The 21,909-nt window shown below is 36.5% G+C and overlaps 1 pseudogene; it reads left to right on the forward strand.

Moving 5' to 3' along the window:
* Positions 1-424: 424 nt before the first annotated feature.
* On the forward strand, positions 425-2,806 carry LOC101711300 (nucleolar complex protein 3 homolog pseudogene; annotated as a pseudogene).
* The last annotated feature ends 19,103 nt before the right edge of the window (positions 2,807-21,909 follow it).

A 21,909-nucleotide genomic window follows, 5' to 3' on the forward strand; every position in this document is an offset into this window, starting at 1 on the left:
TAACCCACAGTCTCAAATACAAAGGTCAAATAGATAAAAAAATAAACAATGAAATACTAGAACTAAATCAAGTTCTTGAACAAATGGACTTAACAGGTGTTTACAGCATGTTCCACTCTACAAAAACAGAATACACATGCTTTTCAAATTCACATGGGTCATTCTCCAAAATAGACCACGTATTTCCTGATGCAACACATTTAATTAGGGCACAAGAACTGAATTTATCCCCTGTATATTATCAAATCATAGTCCAATGAAATTGGAGAACAATATCAAAAGAAACAGGAGGATGGTGAGGGACTGGAGGCCTCTAACGGTCCTGGAGTTTCAGTGGATTCGGCATGTGTGTCACTCTGAGGATTCTTGGATTATCCTCACTCTTGGTGAACTTGTTGCATCAGAACTTCCTTCAGGCCTAAGGATGAAGGTGAAAAGAAATAAAAAACAAGTCCCAAGCTTTTGCAATTTCCTGAAAACTAATAAAGTTAAACTTGAAAACAAGCTGAAAAATAAGCAATTTAAACAACAAAGCCCACTAAAGAAGTACAGAAAAAAAAGAGGAAACTAAGGCAAGCTGTAAAAGATGCTGTATCTAAAAATCTCATCCCATTGGTGGACCCAAAGAAAATATGACCAGTTAAAAGACTGGAGAAGGAAGAGGAAGAAGAAGAGGAAGCTCTTCCTTTAGATATGATGGATGAAGGTGACTTACAGATAATGAAAGACTTAGGACAAAGAGCATCTTTTCTAACAAGAGATCTTCTAGTTATCCACTTCATGGCAAGAAATGAAAGCATGAGTGCATCATAGATAAATATGAAAAAATACCAAGAACTCTGTAAACTGCACCAGAGAAGGAACTGATTCACTTGCTTCCTATCAAAGATAAAAGTGGTATAATCCCACAGACCAGGGAGAAACCCATTATTGACAGTGACAAAGATGAAGAGGATCAAAAAGAAAAGCTGGAACTTGAGGAAGAGCTCATTGAAGAACCTGTTTGAGAGCTGACTATAGAAGAATATTTGATTGAGAGGAAGAAGAAACTACAGGAAAAGAAAATACATATTGCAACTTTGGCATCTGCCATATTATCAGATCCAGAAAGTAATATTAAAAACTGAAAGGGTTACATTCCTTGCTGATGGAACAAGGCCCTGATGTGGCTGTTACTGTTTGAAAATTGGTGATAATTTCTCTGATGGATCTATTTAAGGATATTACTCCTTCATATAAAATCCAGCCCCTAACAGAGGCAGAAAAATCTACTAAGATCCTTAAAGAAGCTCAGAAGTTAAGAGAATTTGAAGAAGGGCTGTTTAGCCAATACAAATTTTATCTGGAAAATTTGGAGCAAATGGTGAAAGACTGGAAGTAAAGAAAGCTGAAGAAAAGTAATGTAGTTTCCTTGAAGGCATACAAAGGACTGGTTGAAGTGGCTGTGAAGAGCCTATGAGAACTGTTGGTGGCTCTGCCTCATTTTAATTTTCACAACAACATCATTATATTGATTGTCCATCTCGTGAATGATATGTCAAAATTAATATCTGAAATATGTTGTGAGGCAGTAAAGAAACTCTTTAAACAAGATAAATTAGGCCAAGCTTCTCTTGGTGTAATTAAAATAATTTCTGGCTTTGTGAAGGGCATAAATTATGAAGTTAGGCCAAAGATGTTAAAAACATTTTTGTGCCTAAGAATCAAGGAAGTAGAAGTAAAAAAAGACACAGAGGACATTAATAATTCAAAAAAGTTCATGGCTTTTAAGGAAAAGAGAAAACCTCTATCAAGAATTCAGAGAAAGTTGAAGAAAGCAGAAGAAAAACTAGAGCGAGAGCTTTGGGAGGCAGAAGCTTCAAAGAGTACTGAGGAAAAACTTCAACTGCATATGGAGACTTTGAATATTGTGTTTGTGACCTACTTCAGAATATTGAAAATGGCTCAAAGGTCGGCTCTCCTGCCAGCAGTTTTAGAAAGTCTTGGCAAGTTTGCTCACCTTATAAATGTGGAATTTTTTGATGTTTTATTAGTAGTTCTTCATACTCTCATTGAGTCTGGTGATTGAAGCTATCAAGAAAGTCTTCACTGTGTACAGACTGCTTTTCATATTCTTTCTGGGCAAGGTGATGTTTTAAATATTGATCCAATGAAATTCTATACACATCTCTGCAAAACACTGTTCAAATTGCATACAGGTGTTGAGATTGTACTCCAGGGTCTCAATGTCATGCTAAGCAAGCACAGAAAGCAAGTTTCTGAGCAGTGAGCCTTTCCATTCTTCAAGCGCCTTTGTACCCTTGCTCTTCAGGTTCTTCCAAGTTCAAGCATTGGCATTTTATTGACTACTAGATCATTAATGCATACTTTCCCCAAAGTAGATCTGTTGCTTGACAATGACTCTCAGGGAAAAGGTGTTTTCCTCCCAGAGCTGGATGAAGCTGAGTACTGCAATGCTCAGAGCCCTGCCCTGTGGGAACTGCATACACTGCAGAGACATTATCATTCCATAGTGCAAAGATTTGCAGCTCATCTGATTGCTGGAGCACCTTCTGAAGGTTCTGAAGCACTCAAACCAGAGTTGACCCGAAGATCTGCAGTTGAACTTTTTGAGACTTATAGCAAGGCAGCAATGATATTCAATCCTCCTGTTGAATTTTAAAACTCCAAAAAGAAGGATAAATTTTTACAAAGGGAGTCATTTTTGAATGAAGATTTAAATCAGATAATCAAAAAACATTGCAATGAAGTTGCTACCCAGTCATCCCGGGATTTCACCAAATATTTAAAAACATCACTACAGTAGTACAAGAATGAAGAAGAGTGGACTTTTTTGTATATTTGTGTGTATGTACAGATACATATAAAGACATGTTGTTAACTTAGGACTTTTTATACAAGGAAAACACCCTAAGAACAATTTGGAAAAGGAAGAATCACACTTTTTATGGCATGGGGCTCTACCCTAGTTTTGAAAGTGTCATTTCTTTAAGAAAGGAGAATTGTAAGCCTTTTTTTCCTTCCCAAATGTTTTGGAAGTTTCCTTCTTAATGAACTGTTAAGTTACAGTTTTTCTTCTTTGTTATATGGGAATTAAACCCAGGGAGTGCTGAGCTAAATCTTCAGTTCTTTTAATTTTTAAATTTTGAGACAGTCTCACTAAGTTGTCCAGATTGGCCTCAAACTTGAAATCTTCCTGCTACACAGCCTTCTGAGTAACTGGGATTACAGGTATTCAACACCATGCCCAGCTTAAGTTACAATTAAAAAAATGTTTTGGATTTTATGTGTGAATGGTACTGGAGATTGAGGCCAGGGTCTCCTGCATGCATGCTGGGTACCCATTCTACCAGTGAGCTCAGACATCAGATCCCAAAGGGCCTAGACCATGGAAAAATCAAGATTGAGAATGCTTTTTGCATTGAGGTACTCCTATAGTTAATATTCTTTAAATAAACACTATTTTTATTGCAATACCATAGATAGAAATGAGAAACATTCTAAATTTGAGTGAATATAAATTTCATGAAGGTTTTGGAGAAAAAAATTGAATTTAGACACATGTGCACTGGCTCTTATTGAATGATGTACTTCAAGAAATAATCTGATTTGGTCTTTCAAAAAAAGCAAATGTTTGTTGTGGCTACTTTCAAACAAAATTTGGATATGATTTTTGTACCTCTGAAGTTGTGTGTATTTTGTGGCATGCCCTGGAAGATGATGAGGGAAGAATTTTTCCTGGGAGAAAAAAAAACAAATCTGAGACTACCATTCTGTTTTAGCAATAAATAGGATATAGCAAAAGACTTTTTTTCCTCTTGGTAAAGGTAAAAATGTATATTCATATGAATATAATCATAAAGCAGTATTTTATATAGTAGCCATATATGGCCACATTATATTTATATAATATTTTATACATTTATATATGGCCATATTCTGGGAATGCATTATGAAGTATTTGTATAAAAATTTTCTACTCAATAAAATGGCTGCTTTTTCTCTTAAAAAGACTATTAAAAAAAAGTACAAATATTTCACAAACACATGGAAATTGAACAACACATTTCTGAACAATCAATGGGTCACAGAGGAAAGTAAAGAAGAAATCAGACAGTTTCTATAATCAAGTGACAATTCCAATAGAACATATCAGAATCTATGGAATACAATAAAAGCAGTCTTATGAGGGAAATACATAGCAATGAATACTCACATTCAGAAAACAAAGCGATCTCAAATAAACAACTTAATGCTGAACCTCAAGCTTCTAGAAAAATAAGAGCAGGAAACACCCAAAGTTCACACAAGGGAGGAAATTACAAAGATCAGAGAAGAAATCAAGGAAATGGAGATTAAGAGAATGATGCAAAAAATCAATGAGGCGGGAGTTGGTTCATTGAAAGAAAAAACAAAATTGACAAACCCTTAGCCAAACTTATCCAAAAATGAAAAGAAATGATCTAAATCCTTGCAATTAGGAAAGAAAACAGTAGAATTACATTGAACCCAGCAGAAATTCAGAGGCTCATCAATACCTCCTTTGGGAACCTATATGCAAATGCAGTGGAAAACACAGTAAAGGACATATTTCTAGATACATGTGAATTACCAAAGTTGAATGAAGAAGACCTAAAAATTTCAAAAAACTGAATATCAATCAACTAAATTAAAAATGTAATTAAAAACTTACCAATGAAGAAAAGCCTGAGTCCTGATGCCTTCACTGCTGTATTCTATGAGACATTTAGAGAAGAACTATTGCTACTACTGTATAAACTTATCAATGAAATTGAAATGGAAGCAATACTCCCAAATTCATTCCTGGAACCAAGCATCACCTTGATCCCAAAAGCAGAGAAATAACCAATGCTAAAAGAATACTAGAGCCCAAGCTCCCAAATGAACATACATGCAAATATCATCAATAAGATACTGGTAAACAGAAAGCAGAATATCATCAAGAAGATCATACACCCTGACCAAGTGGGATTCATCCCAGGAATGCAGGGATAGTTCAACATACGCAAATCAATCAGTGTAATACACTATATCAACAGAGCCAAGGACAAAAACCATATAATCATCTCAATAAATGCAGAAAAAGCATTTGACAAAATCCAACATGCATTTACGATAAAAACCCTACAAAAAACATAAGATTAGACAGTCTCTACCTCAATCTGATAAACGCTATCTATGAAAAACCAACAACCAATATCATACTAAATGGTCAAAAACCTGAAATCCTTCGCACTAAAATTAGGAACAAGACAGGGATGTCCACTATCACCACTCCTGTTTAATATAGTTTTGGAAACATTACCCACAGCAACTAGAGCTGAGAAAAATATAAAAGGACTAAAGATGTGAAATAAAAAGTTTAAATTGCCATTATTTACTCACAACATGATACTCTATGTAGAAGTCCCCATAAGCGCCACCAAAGTTTTCTAGACTTAAATCCCAAATTCAGTAGAGTAGCTGAATACAAGGGAAACATACAAACATCAATAGCTTTCCTGTACAGGAACAAATGATTCAGTGAATGAGGAATTGGAGAAACAAATCCTTTCACAATAGCATACAAAATAAATAAAATACTTAGGAATCAACCTAACAAAAAAATCAAAGACCTGTACTCTGAAAACTACAGTTCTCTGAAAACAGAGATGGAGGAGAATATCAGAAAATGGAATGGCATCTCTTGCTCCTGGGTATGAAGAAACAATATAGGGAAATTGGCCGTTCTTCCAAAGCTGCTATATAGTTTCTATGCAATCCCAATTGAAATTCCAACAGCATACCTCACAGAAGCAGAGAAAACAATCCAAAAATTCATTTGGAACAAGAAGAGACCTAGAAGAGCAAGAGCAATTATAGGCAACAAAGATATGACAAGGGGCATCATAATCCCCATATTGAAACTATACTACAAAGCTGCTGTAATAAAAACAGCATGGTACTGGCAAAGAAACAGACCCAAGGATCAGTGTAAACGATTAGAATATGCAGAAATAACTCCAGACATAGTCAGATGCCTCATCTTTGACAAAGGAGCCAAACAGCCTCACTGCAGAAAAGATAGTCTTTTTAATAAATGGTGCTGGAAAAAATCGGTTTTAACTTATCAAAGATTAAACTTGACATATATTTCTCACCATGCACACTACTAAAATTAAAATGGGTGAAATATCTAAATACTATAACAGTAAAATGAAACTGGATGGAAGACAAGTTAGGTAGAACTCTTAAAGACATTGGCATAGGAAAAGATTTCATGAACAAAACCTTAGTTGCCCATGAACTCGCACAAAGAATCAATAACTGGGATTCCACCTTATTAAACAGCATCTGCACAGTCAGAGAAACCACCAACAGACTGAAGAGACAACCCACAATATGGGGAAAACTTTTACCAGCTGTTCTTCAAACAAAGGTCTACTATCAAGAATATATAAAGAACTTAAAAAAATCAGACCCCCCCAATTTCTAAAAATTCTTTTATTGGTACATATTAGGTATGCAACACAACTACATTTCTCATTGGGAATTGTACCTTTACATGATGCATCTTGGTTCTTATTTTTCCCCATTCCTAGCCCTTCATTCACCCCCTCCACCCTTCCCTATTTATAAAGACTTTATTTCCATTTTTCCATTTCTCAGCATTTTTCCTTTCCCTTCTTTCCTTGCCCCTGCCCCTCCCACTAACCCTACCCCTTTGGACCTTTTCTTCCTATTTTGCATTATCGATTATTCATTCTAATCATTGGTACATTTTAGGTATACAATATAATGGCATTCATCATTGGAAATTTGCACCTTTACATAATCTCTCTTGGTTCTTACTTTTCACCCTTGACCAGCCCTCCCTTCAACCCCTCCAGTCCTCCCTATTTACAAAGATTTTGTTCCTATTTTTCCATTTTCTCATATTAATTCAATACCCTTCTTTCCTTTCCCCTACCCCTCCCATTTCCTTCCCCCTTGCCCCTTTTCTTCCTATTTCACATTACCTATTATACATTTTAGTCCTTATTTACTCTTTCAGTTTCTCACACCAGAGAAACTATTTGGTATTTATACATGTGTGTACTATTTATTTCACTTAAGAGTATCGCCTCAATGTTCATCCATTTACTATAAATGTCTCTAATTTCTCATTTTTTATGGCTGAGTAGTACTCCATTTTGTAAAAAAACTCACATTTTCTTTATCCAGTCTCCAGGTGATGGGCATTTGGTCTGTTTCCAAGTTTTAGCTATCACAAACTGTGCTGCTATTAACATGGGTGCGCATATATCACTGTGGTATGATTCTTTTAATTCTTTGGGGAAGATCCCCAGCAGGGGAATAGCTGGGTCAAATGGGACTTCCAGTTCTAGTTCTTTGAGGTATCTCCATACTGATTTGCACAGTGGTTGCACAAGTCTACACTCCCACCAGCAGTGGAGCAGGGTTCCTCTTTCCCCACAGCCCTGCCAGCATTTGTTATTGGTTGATTTCATAATAGCAGCCATTTTTTCTGGTGTGAGGTGGAATCTCAGTGTTGTTTTCATTTGCATCTCTTGAATGACCAGTAATTTTGAACATTTTTTCATGTATTTATTTGCTATTTCTAGTTCTTTGTGTGAGAAATGTCTGTTCATTTCAGATGCCCATTTTTTGATTGGGTCTTTAACTTTGGGAGGTCTGAGTTTTGTAAATTCTTTATAGATTCAAGATAGTAGACTTTTGTCTGAGGAAAAGCAGGCGAAGATTTTTTCTGATATTGTGGGTGGTCTCTTCACACTGCTTGTGATTTCTCTGGCTGTGCAGAAGCTTTTTAATAAGATGAGATCCCACTTGTTGATTGTTTGTGCTAGTTCACGGGCAACTGAGGTTTTGTTCATAAGATCTTTTCCTACACCGATGTCTTCAAGAGTTCTATCTCACCTCTGTTTCAACTGGTTCAGAGTTTCTATTTTAATATTTAGATATTTAATCCATTTCAATTTTAGTTTAGTGCATGGTGAGAGATATATATCTAGTTTTAATCTTTGGCAAGTTGAAGCCCAATTTTTCCATCACCATTTATTAAAGAGGCTATCTTTCCTCCAGTGAGGGTGTTTGGCTCCTTTATCAAAGATAAGAGGGCTGATTGTGTCTGACGCTGTTTCTGCATCTTCTAATCTGTTCCACTGGTCCTCAGGTTTGTTTCTTTGCCAATACCATGCTGTTTTTATCACAGTAGCTTTGTATTATAGTTGCAGGTTGCAGACTGTGATACCCACTGCCATGTCCCTGTTACCTAGAATTGCTTTTGCTATTCTGCAGACCCCTCAAATTTAAAGTCCCTATCCAAAAATGGCCACCTGAAACAAATACACATTTGTCAGACAAAGAAGTAGAAATAGCAAATAAACAAATGAAAACACATTCAACATCACTGAGCATTCAAGAAATGCAAATTAAAACAACACTGAGATTTCATCTCCCTCCAGTAAGACAGGCTGTTATTGAGAAATCAACCAATAACAAATGCTGATGAGGTTTTTCTGGAAAAAAGAACTCTTCTCCACTGCTGGTGAGAGTGAGGACAGGTGCAACCACTGTGGAAATCAGTATGGAGATACCTCAAGAATGCTAGGATTAGAAATCTCATTTGACCCAGCTATTCCCTACTGTGTATCTTCCCAAAAGAATTAAAAGAATCATATCACAGCAATATATGTGCACCCATGTTTATAGTGGCACAGTTTGTATATGGTAAAAGTTGGAAATAGCCCAATTCCTTATCAACTGGAGACTGGATAAAGAAGACTTTTTTTTTATAAAATGGAGTACTACTGAGACATAAAGAATGAGAAACTGGAGACATTTATAGCTAAATGGATGCACATTGAAGCCATATTCTTAAGTGAAATAAATAGGAAACACATGTAAATTCTGAATAGTTTTTGTGTGAGAAACTGAAAGTGTAAATAAGGATCAAAAGGTTTAATAGACAATGTGAAATGGATGAAAAGGTCCAAAGGAGAAGGGGAAGTGGGAGGGGTAAGGGAAACGAAAGATGGGAATTAAATAAATATGAGAAAATGAAAAAACGGAAACAAAGTCTTTGTAAATAGGGAGGGGTGGATGGGTTGAAGGGAGCACAGGGAATTCGTGGAAACATAAGAACCAAGATCTATTATATAAATGTACAAATTCCCGATGAATGTCATCATATTGTATACATAAAATGTACCAATAAACTTAATGAGTAAAAAAAATATAAAATAAAATGCAATTCCCTCATATAGTGCAGTTAGTCATGATGGTTACTTCAATATGCTGCAAAAATAACTAAATTGTTACCTTGTATGTTGCTTATAGTTTATATCTGAAAATAGTCATCTTACTCATAATCTATAATATACAGTCTTGTTCAAACATGTATGTTCATATTTGATATAATAAATATGAATTTTTACACAGTGTGTTCAAAATTTTTACTGTTCTGTATGTGTACCTAAAATATCCTAAATGTTCTACTAAAAGGTTCTACTGTGATTCTTGGTCCTTGCATTAGTAAATTTTGTTTTTCTTTCCCAATACCAATTCAAATTGATTTACAAGAAGAGGGTACTCAAGTATTTTCTTGATATACCTTTCTGGCAGAACCTAGTTTATTCACAGAAATATTGTCTTTTTTATTAACTTTGTCATTATATTGTCTTAGTTTAAATCTAATGTACAGGTTGTATTTGCTTTGTTCTTATTGACTTGTTTTATTTTTGCTTGGAAAGTTTGTAACTACTTGTCAAGCTTCTAATATCTTAATGTGCTTACTAAAAAACAGACAGGATTGGGCTTGAAAATAGACTCTAGATAAATCCAGTATAAGAAGCACTCTTTCTAAATCTCTGATATTTTTGAAAATTGGTAAGAAGTGTTTTCATGACACTGACTGCAATCATCTGTCATCTCTCCTCCAACATGAGGCATGTTCTAAATAAGCATCACTGGAGAAAGCTAACTCAGCACTGAGGGAAAAGGCCTTTAATTGTTAATTGACAGTACCTTCAGAAGAAGTAAAAGAATATTCAGACAAGTGGAGAAATTGGTGAGCATCAAAGAGTCCCTTGTCAATCCTACAAAAATATGTAGAGCTACAGAACTTATGAAAGTGGGTATTTATGTGAGATTGCTGAAAAGGAAAATCCTCACTAGCAAGTATAATGATTAGATACACTCTCACTTTCACTTTCTTTGTATGTGACTTCACAATTTTTAATGGTTGTTTTTCAGACTGAAGCATATGATCTTTGAATGTACTCTAGCTACTTTTGATGGAATACATATGTCAGTTTAAGATGATAGAGCCAACTAGATAATTTGGCACCTGAAGGCTCCCAAGATTGAGGGCTGGACTAATGCTAAAATGTGGTTGTAACTGGTACTGCAAAATGGAACCTTAAAATTAATTTTTTTTCTTTAGAGACAAATGGCTTCCTCAGGCCTAAGGCATAAATGGCTATCCCCATCACTTTTCCTCTGTTCCTTACTGTAAAAGACCCTTACCCACCTGTACATGGTGAAAGGGTGATTTCAGGGAAATGGGCCTCTCCATATTCTTAGAGATAGCTTTCAAGAAATTATTTTCCTTTTTGTCAAAATGAATTACCTCCTTTGATTTGATCAGCAGCACACAAAGGAACCTGAGCATAGGAATCTGTGTAGTTGGTAACAGTACTAAATTAAGGATACATGAAGCAGGAATGTTTTTCCCTCTGGTAAACCCTAAAAGGCTTGCCTATTTGAAGAAGAGATTCATTGTGAATTAAACATATATCCATCTGGAATGAATTAAATGAGACTCTAATTATTTAAGTGATGCTTAGTATATTTAATGAAACAAAATACTTTGAATAAAATGGCTGCAGGTTATTTCCCTAGGAAATTTCAAAATGTAACTGGTAGACAAGGGACTCAATTTCAGGTATATGAAGAATGCTGCTGTATTTTGGTACACTGAGTATTTTCATCTATTTTGGTACACTGAGCTTTTTCCCCTTAAGAATGTTAGACACATTTGTTTCTTTACTCTTCCTATACTTTTAGGGTTATGACAAAAAATCTGTTACTCACTTGTGCATTTTTTTCAGTCCCGGGGACTGAACCCAAGGTCTCTGAATTGAATTTCCTTCCATAATCTTTTCTTTTTTTAGTTTGAGACAGTATTTTCCTAAGTCAGCAAGTTGCACAGGCGGGGTTCAAACTTGTAATCCTCTTCCCTTAGCCTCAAAAAGTCCTGAGATCACTGCCAGGAGCTACTGTGCCTAGTTTATGTGTACATATAATTTTACCTTATCCTTTAATGATGAAAGCCAACAAATGCAAAAAATATGTAGTTATTCCATGAGAGACTAAAATATACTGAAATGTTTATGATTTTTTATCTTCTTATTTATAATAAAGTGACTGATTTTAAACAAATTATAAGATTTCAGATTACATGTAAACCATAACAAATGTAAATGATAGTAGGCAATAAATGCCACAGCAAGATACATTTTTAGGGACTGAAACAAGTTAGCTAGTTTGCTGCCTGCTCCAATTCAGCTTTGTTTATACTGTCACCTGGACTCTTCTGTGTATCATACCACAAACTGTCCTATCCTCAGATAAGTTTTTTAATCTTTCTGATCCTCATTTGTTGATTAAAATTATTTAAATCACAGAATATTCCCTGGATAGTGTGAGAAAATATGTAAAGCATGCCTAAATTACTTCTCATAATATGTGTACTCAAAAATTCTTGACATTACTATAAGATTATCCTTCCATCAGTGCTGTGATGAGAGCATGTCTAGCCCAGTGTCTGCCACATACTGAATCCTCCCCAAATGCTAAAAGTATCTTAAATATTGGTGGTTGTTTCAAACTAAAATCTAAATGACATAGAAATTAGTGTTTTTGTTTCATATTAAAACAAAGTATTTTGCTTATTCATTTAAGAGAATTACTTTAGATAGTAATACCGAAACTCAAGATCATGAGTGATTAATAATACATATTTCACAAATACGGCAGGTAGACAGAGAATTTGTTTAAAGTCTGGAGAGCTTTCCTTCACCCACTAAGTCCCAACAAGAACTCAAATACCATTACCCTGATTCCAAAACAAGAGTAGGACCTAACCAAAAAAGAGCCCATGTCTTAATGAATATAGAAGCATAAATCCTCAACAATATGCTGGTAAACAAAATGCATTCAGCCATAAAAATATTATACATCATGATCAAGTAGGATTCATTCTAGGAATGCATGTATGGTTTAACATATGTTAATCAATAAACACAGTACAAAATAAAAATAGAAACAAAGACAAAAATCACATGATTATCTCAACTGAAGGGATAGAAAAAATATCTTTGACAAAATCCAACATTCATTCATGATAAAACCCTGAAGAAAATAGATATAGAAGGAACATATCTCAATCTGAAAAAGAGCCTTCTATGACAAACAAATGGCAAGCATCATATTAAATTAAATGGGGAGAACCTGAACACTTTCCCTCTAAAATAAGGAACAAGACTAGGATATCCACTATCACCACTCCTGTTCAATATAGTTCTCAAATATTTCCCAGAGTAATTAAGTAGGAGAAAATAAAAAGGAAATATGGATAGTAATATAAGAGGACTATAACTCCCAACCTGTTAGATGTCAAATGTGCTGAATTCGTGGTCCCACAACATTGAGAAATAAAATCACAAACCAAAGAAAGAAGTTTGGGGCAGAGACTCTTTTGCAACTTAGGAAGCAACGGGCAGCAGCAGGTTATCCAGGACTTATTCCTAGATCCTGAGAGCCTCCTATTTCTCCTGCCTTTTCTATCCATTCCCAAAGAATTGGCTGCATGGGATTGACTGCTCTGTGGCAGGACTTTCAGGCTCTGGCTGAAGTTACCCTTTGGTGAGGCCTCACAACACCCATGGGTTAGGGATTTAGCTCAGTGGCAGTTCTATCCCCAGAAAAAAAAAAAAAAAAAAGGCAACTTTTGAACCCTGACTACATGAATGAGCAACAAACTCTTCCCTTCCCAATTCCTCTGTTTTCATAATCTCCAGTCCAGGCACCATCCTTCCAGATCTCAAACCAGACACCTACCACTGCGTGCTAATCCATTACAACTCCTGGGAGGGTAAGATTCTGTCCCATCAATTTTCTTTTGCCCAGAGAAAGCCAATCTGCTGACCTCCTTTTTTTCTAATAATTTTTTTCCCTCCCCATATTCTGTTTGAGAACACCAAAAAAGAGGGCCTCCTACACTGTGACTAGGAGGGATGCTTCCTTTCAGTGTGCAGGACAATCTTGTAAAGTGGCTCGAGGAGACTAGGAACACTAATAAGGAGAATGATCACAGAGAGACATCTTAGTGACCTGTTTCCTGACCCCAGCCACATTTCCTACCCACCTCTACAATGGGCAGTTATCCTTCAAAAACACTGGGAGACACCCCTGTATGCTATCTCCTGTGTAATTTTTTCTAAATTAGGACTAAAAGGAGTCATTAAAAGCCAAAATTAACCTTTTATCCACTTCCATATAGTGTTAGTTCAGACACAGTAAAGGGTCATCATGGCCAGCTGAGGGTACTTTCAATATCCAAATTTTCTGAGATCTTGATAACTTCCTCCAGACAAATAGCAAATGGTCAGAGGTTCTCTGTATTCAAGCTTTTTTAACCCCTTGATCAACCTTCCCTCTGTCCTACTTTCTCCAACCTTCAAATTCTTCTTGCTGAACAAAAACCTCCTACCCCCATGTCTAACCTAACAAAAACACCTATTCCCATTCCTGACCTGTCCCGGCCCGCGGGTAAGTCAACGGAGACCCTAGAGGGGGAGCGAGGATGAGAGGGGACAGGGGACACGAGAGATGGAGACAAGACAGGTTTCTGATCAAGTCTCGTTTATTGCGGAAGCTGCTACAACATATATACCATAGGGCGAGAGGGGAGGAGCAAGAGGAGTGTACTGGGGCTACTTCCTTGTTGCCGGGTAGATCTGCAACAAGCCCGGGCATGTCCGTAATAGGCACTCAAGAATTCCAGCGGGGGGGGGGGCAAGGCCCCCCACACTGACCCAACAACATTATGGCTTTACCCCCTCTACCCTCTTCTATTGATGATTTCAATCCTGCTGATGATCCCCCAACCTATCACCTTCCACTTCTTCAACAACCTCAATGAAAGCACAACCCTTCTGTCAGCACCCCCTTCCTCTGAGCCCTCCTCTTCTGCAACATCTGTCAGCCCACACACTTCCTCCAGCCTTCCCTGCTCCCCAAACCCACCCTTTTCTCCCCCACAGGCATACTCTTGCACACTTTCTTCTCGCTGGATACCAACTAAACCACTTCTCTTCTCCTACACTTCTGTGAGGGATTAGGCATTCAGGGGCCTGTTCACATTTACATTTCTTTCTCAATTACTGATCTAAAATGTTTCCAAAAATGAATGGGGTCGTTCACAGAAAATCCGTATAAATTCAGAAAAGAATTTCCCTTATTAAACCAAATGTACTACCACACTTGGGGAAATATTTACCTTATCCTCTTGCCCACCCTTACTGGCATATTTGGTGGGTGGCTGAAAACCATACTGATGTGAGCTCCACTGGCAACACCCTGACAGGCATGCTGAGGCATCTCAAGTGCCCACAGGGCTGAACATTGAGACCCTGAGTGAACATATCAACTTAGAGAATTTGGTAGGTCAGATCACAATCATATGATCACTTGCTTCATGGCAGGAACTGAAAAATTAAAAATAAACAGGTCAACTATGAGTGCCTCAGAGAAATCACCAAAGGGGTAGACAAAAACCCAGCACCCTTTACAAACCACCTTTTAGGAGTCTGATTAAATATACAAACACCCACCCTAACTCTTTTGAAGGTCTATTTCTTCTACACCTGAACTTCCTCTCCCATTCTTATCCAGACAGCTGCAAAAAGTTCCAGAAATTAGAAAATGGACCCCAAACACCACAGAAGGAGCTCATAAACCTTGCCTTTAAAGTTCTTGACAACAGAGGTAAGAAACAGAGAACTCTTAAAGAAAAAAAAGACTAAAGCCAAATATCAAATCCTGGCCTGCCTAGTTTGAACTCCAGCCAGAAAACCTGCCAAAGGGTCCACTTCATACTCACCTAGCATCTGTTTTTGCTGCAGCAATCTGGGACACTGAGCATTGACACATTCCCAGGCTTTCTACAAAGTCATGTCCTAAATGTGGACAGTGGTGTCACTGGAAAATATATTTCCCTCTGGGACATTCAACTCCTTCCCTGAGTTCTCTCCCCTCCAGGTTACCTGAGACAACAGGAGAAGACCTGGTGGCCCTCATGGCCTTTTCTTTACCTGTCAATTTCTGTGGACTGAATCCCAAAGCCCCTTTAATAACATCATCAATGGATCCCTCCATGGGTAACAATGATAACAATAGGTTTACTTTCTCGTTGACTCAAAGGCCAGCCTTTCAATTACTGCAGGATCTCTGAAAGATTAACAAAGCTGTTTTTCCCACCTCCACTGGTGGGAACTGGTCCATGCATTGCTCCACTGGTCCCAAATCCCTATATCTTTCCTTCCCACATCCCCCAGTACTTAATACTTTACTGTTTTAGACCTCAAAGATTTACCTCAACCCTGATTCACAGAAACTTTTTTGCCTTAACCTGGGCAGATCACATACCTTTGTTCACCCACCCAACAACTCATTTGTACAGTTCTTCCCCAGTGATTTTGGAATAGCCCCCACTATTTTGGCTAAGCATTACAAAAGGACCACCAATCCCTCGACCTTGCCTCCAGCCACCTGCTTTAATATGTTGATGAACTTTTGCTTTGCAGCCCTTAGAAAAATGACTCTATATCATGCATAATCTGCCTTTTTAATTAAAGGAGAGGGATACAGTGTCTCAGAACAAAGAGCCCAAGTGATAAAAGAAGTCATTTATCTCAGGATTCACTTCACCCCTACCACTCACTGCATAATTCCCTCTTGAAAATAGGCTACTAATAATCTCACTTTAGCCACAACAAAATGAGTTCTTTTCTCCTTGGGGCTTCTTAACTATTAGAATTTGGATCCCAAATTTCTCATCTATTTCAAAACACATCTATGAGCCTTCATCACTGAGAAAAAATATGCCAGAAACAGATTTAATTCCAGTTACCATTTGGACCTTCAAATGATCATTCCTTAAGTCCTGCATTTTGACTCTACTGAATCCTAACAAACTTTTGTTTTTATTTCTAACCAGGAAAAAGGGACAAGCATTAGGGTTAATTGTACAGCTAGCTAGGGACACCATCCAGGCTGTTGCCTATTTATCATAGCAGCTCAACCTTGTAATAAATGGTTGGCCTCTCTGTTTACAGGTCTTAGTGTCAGCTGTATTCATTTTTAAAATTAATTTTATTGATACATTTTAGGTATAGAATATAATGTTATTTATTGTTGGAAATTTGTACCTTTACATAACATATCTTGGCTCTTATGTTTTCCCCATTTCCCTGCCCTCCCTTCAATCCCTCCACCCATCTCTATTTACAAAGGCTTTGTTTCCATTTTTTCATTTTCTCGTATTAATTCCATTCACTTCTTTCCTTTCCACTACCCTTCCCACTTCTACTTCCCCTTTGGACCTTTTCTTCCTATTTCACATTATCTATTATAAATTTTGATCCTTATTTACACTTTCAGTTTCTCACAACAGAGAAACTAGTATTAACATGAGTGTCCTATTTATTTCACTTAAGAGGGTGCATGCCTTCAGCTACAAATGTCCCTAATTTCTCATACTTTATGGCTAAGTAGTACTCCATTTTATTAAAAAACGGTATTTTCTTTATCCATTCTCCAGTTGATGGGCAATTGGCCTGTTTCTAAGTTTTAGCTATTACAAACTGTCCTGCTATATAGATGGGTGCACATATATGAATGTGGTATGATTCTTTTAAATTTTGGGGGAAGATACCCAGCAGGGAAATAGCTGTGTCAAATGAGACCTCAAATCCTAGTTCTTCGAGGTATCTCCATAATGATTTCCACAGTGGTTGCACCAGTCTACACTCCCACCAACAGAGGAGAAGAGTTCCTTTTTCCATACAGCCCTGCCAGCATTTATTATTGGTTGACTTCATGATTCCAGCCATTCTTTCTGGGGTGAGGTGGAATCTCAGTGTTGTTTCCATTAGTTTCTCTCAAATGATCAGTGATGTTGAATATTTTTCAGAATTTTATTTGCTGTTTCTACTTCTTTGAGAAATATCTGTTTATTTCAGATTCTCATTTTGGATTGGGTCTTTAAATTTAGGGGGGTCTGATTTTTTTTAAGTTCTCTATATATTCTAGATAGTAGACCTTTGTCTGTGGAACAGCTAGCAAAATTATTTTCCCTCATTGAGGGCTGCTTCTTCATGCTGTTGGTGGTTTATCTTACTGTGCAAAAGCTTTATAATAAGAAGAGATCACACTTGTTGCTTCTTTGTGCTAGTTCATGTGCAATGGGGGTTTTGTTCATGAAATCTTTTCCTATGCCAATGTCTTCAGTAGTTCTACCTAACTTCCCCTGCAGGGGACTTACTGTTTCTGTTTTAATATTAATATGTTTAATTCACTTAGATTTTAGTTTATGAATGGTGAGAGATACATGACTAGTTTTAATCTTTGGCAAGTTGAAATCCAGTTTTTCCAGCACCATTTATTAAAGAGGCTATCTTTCCTCCAGGGAGAGTCTTGGCATCCTTGTAAAAGATGAGGTGGCTGAGTTTGTCTGGAGTTGTTTCTTCATCTTCAAATCTGTTCCACTGGTCCTCAGGTCTGTTTCTTTGCCAGAACCATGCTGTTTTTATCTCAGTAGCTTTGTAGTATAGTTTCAAGTTGGGGATTGTGATACCCCCTACCTTGTCTTTGTTGCCTAGAACTGCTTTTGCTATTCTAAGTCTCTTCTTCTTCCAAATGAATATTTGGATTGTTTTTGCAAGGTCTGTGAAGCATGATTCTGTAATTTCAATTGGGATTCCATTGAATCTACATAGCAGTTTCAGAAGTATGACCATTTTCACTATATTGTTTTTTCCTACCCAGGAGCAAGTGATGCCCTTCCATTTTCTGATATCCTCTTTAATCACTTTTTTTTTTCAGAGTGCTATAGTTTTCAGAGTAAAGGTCTTTGATTTCTTTCATTAGTTTAATTCCTATGTATTTTTTTTTGGAAGTTTTTGTGAATGGAATTGTTTCTCCAGTTCTCCTTTCAGTGAGTCTGTTGACCATGTACAGGAAAGCTATTGATTTTTGTGTATTGACCTTTTATCTAGCTACTCTACTGAATTTGGTTATTAACTCTAAAAGATTTTTATTGGAGATCTTGGGGTCTTCTATTTAGAGTACCATGTCATCTTCAAATAAATAATTTAATTTCTCTATTTCCTATCTTCATTCTTTTATTTCGTTTTCTTGTCTAATTGCTGTGGCTAATGTTTCCAAAACTATTTTGAACAGGTGTGGTGATAGTGGACATGATTGTTTTATTCCTGATTTTAGTTGAAGGATTTCAGTTTTTGACAATTTAATATGATATTGCCTGTTGGTTTTTCATAGATGGCTTTTATCAGCTTGAGGTAGAGACTGTCTATTCCAATATTCTGTAGTGCTTTTATCATGAATGCCTGTTGGATTTTGTCAAACTCTTATTCTACATCTATTGAGATGATCATATAGTTTTTGTTTTGGGCTCTATTAATATAGTGTATTATATTTATTGATTTGCATAAGTTGAAATATCCCTGTATTCCTGGGATGAATCCTACTGGTTTAGGTGGTATGATATTCTTCATGATATTCTGCATTCCGTTTCCCTGTATCTTTTTGAGGATTTTGGCATCTATGTTCATTTGGGAGTTTGGCCTATAGTAGTCTTTTTCCTTTGGGTCTTTCTCTGCTATTTTGATTAAGGTGATGTTTGCATTCAGGAATGAATTTGGGAGTATTGCTTCCCTTTCAATTTCATTGAAGAGTTTAAACAGTAGTGTCAATAGTTCTTTTCTAAATGTCTTGTAGAATTCAGCAGTGAAGTCATTAGGGCCTAGGCTTTTCTTAGTAGGTTTTTAATTACATTTTCAATTTCATTAATTGATATTGGGTTGTTTGGAATTTTTTGGGTCCTCTTCATTCAAGTTTGTTAATTTATGTGTCTAGAAATCTGTCCATTTCTTCTGTGTTTTCTATCTTTTTGGTGTATAGGTTCTCAAAGTAGATATTGATGATCCTCATGATTTCTGCTGAGTCATTGTAATTTTACCCTTTTCATTCACAGTTGCATGCATTTTTGTCTTTCCTTTTTTTGGATAAGGTTGGCTAAAGGTTTGTCAATTTTGTTTATTGTTTGAAGTACCAACTCTTTTCTTCATTAATTTTTTTTATCATTTTCTTAGTCTCCATTGCATTTATTTCTCCTCTGATCTTTATAATTTTCTCCTTTGTATGAGGTTTAGGTTTGTCCTGCTCTTGTTTTTCTAGAAGCTTGAGGTTCAGCATCAGGTTGTTTATTTGAGCTTGCTCTGTTTTGTGAATGGGAGTATTCACTGCTATGAATTTCATTCATAAGATTGTTTTCATTGTGTCTCATAGATTTCCGATATGTTGTATTGACATTGTGATTTAATTGTAGAAACTGTCTGATTTCTTCTTTAATTTGCTCTGTGGCCCATTGGTTATTCATAATTGTGCTGTTCAATTTCCATGTTTTTATGAAATGCTTGTGGTTTCTTTTGCTAGTGATCTACAATTTCATCACACTATGTTCTGATAATATAAAGGCAATAACTTCAATTCCATTGTACTTACTTAAATACATTTGATGAGTAAGTATGTGGTATATTTTGGAGAATGACCTGTGTTGTTGAAAAGAATGTATATTCTGATATTGTGGGATGGAACACTCTGTAAAGAACTGTTAAGTTAATTTGTTTAAGGGTTAGATTGAGTTCCAGTATTTTGCTGTTTATTTCTGTCTAGTGCATCTATCTATTTGTGACAGTGGGATATTGAGGTCCCCCACTACTATTGTATTACTGCTTATTTGACTTTTCATGTCTGTTAGTACTTGTTATATATAGTTGGGTGCACTAGTGTTTGGTGCATATATATTTATGATTTTCATCTCTTCTCCTTGGATTTTTTCTTTTGCAAGGCTTTTGTGTCCTTGTCTCTCTTAATAAGTATTGGTATGATATTCATTTGATCTACAATTAGGATGGCTATTCTTTCTTTACTTTGGGTTGCTGTCCCATGGAGTATTGTTTTCCACCTTTTAATTTTCAGTCTATGAGTTTTTTTTTGAAATAAGTGCGTTTCTTGTAGGCAGCATATTGTTGGACCTTGCTTCTTGACCCATTCTGCCAGTCTATTTCATTTTATTGGTGAATTGAGACCATTAACATTGATGGTTACAACTGATATATATTCACTTGTGTTGTCAGGACTTTTTCTTTTTGTTGGATTCTCCCCCTTTGCATTTAATTGCTTGCTGTGTCTGATGGATTCATTTTTCTGGGCTTCCTGGTGCTGTTATCCTCATTGCCTTTTCCTTTTTTTTGTATATCCTTTTATTGCTATATTTAGGTGCACAATATAATGACATTCATCATTGGAAATATGGACCTTTACATACTCTCTTGCTTCTTATTTTTCTCCCTGCCCCTGCCCTCCCTTCAACCACTCCATCCCTCCCTATTTACAAACACTTTGTTTCCTTTTTTTCATTTTCTCATATTAATTCCATTCCCTTGTTTTCTTTCCCCTAAACCTCCCACTTTCCCTTCCCCTTTGCCCCTTTTCTTCCTATTTCACATTATCTATTATAACTTTTAGTCCTTATTTACACTTTGTTTCATACACTAGAGAAACTATTTGATATTTACACGTGTGTCCTATTTATTTCACTTAACAGTATCACTTCCAAGTGCATCCATTTAGCAATAAATGTGTCTAATTTCTCATTTTTGATGACTAAGTAGTACTCCATTTTATAAAAAAATACACATTTTCTTTATCCAGTCTCCAGTTGATGGGCATTTGGGCTGTTTCCAAGTTTTAGCTACTACAAACTGTGCTGCTATGAACATGGGTGCACACATATCACTGTGCTATGATTCTTTTAATTCTTTGGGGAAGATACCCAGCAGGGGAATAGTTGGATCAAAAGGGACTTCCAGCCCTAGTTCTTTGAGGTGTCTCCATACTGATTTCCACAGTGGTTGCAGCAGTTGACACTCCCACCAGCAATGGAGCAGTGTTCCTCTTTTCCAACAGCCACACCAGTACTTGTTATTGGTTGATTTCATGATAGCAGCCATTCTTTCTGGAGTGAGGTGGAATCTCAGTGTTGTTTTCATTTGTATCTCTCAAATGACCAGTGATGTTGAAAATTATTTCATAGGTTTACTTGCCATTTCTACTTCTTTATGGAAGAAATGTCTGTTCATTTCAGATGCCAATTTTTGGATTGGGTTCATACATTTGGGAGGTCTGATTTTTTTAAGTTCTTATAGATTCGAGATAGTAGACCTTTGTCTGAGGGACCACTGGTGAAAATTTTTTCCCACATTGTGGGTTGTTTCTTCACACTACTGGTGGTTTCACTTGCTGGGAAGAAGCTTTTTAGTAAGAAGAGATCCCACTTGTTGAATGTTTGTGCTAGTTCACGGGCAACTGAGGTTTGGCTCATAAAGTCTTTTCCTACAACAATGTCTTCAAGAGTTCTACCTAACCTGTGTTCCAGCTGGTTCAGGGTTTCTGTTTTAATATTTAGATCTCTAATCCATTTTTATTTTCGTTTAGCACATGGTGAGAGATATAGGTCTA

Source organism: Heterocephalus glaber, unplaced genomic scaffold (assembly GCF_053883595.1).
Source record: "Heterocephalus glaber isolate CG9 unplaced genomic scaffold, H.glaber_assembly_v1.0 deba00001613, whole genome shotgun sequence".
Lineage (NCBI taxonomy): Eukaryota > Metazoa > Chordata > Mammalia > Rodentia > Bathyergidae > Heterocephalus > Heterocephalus glaber.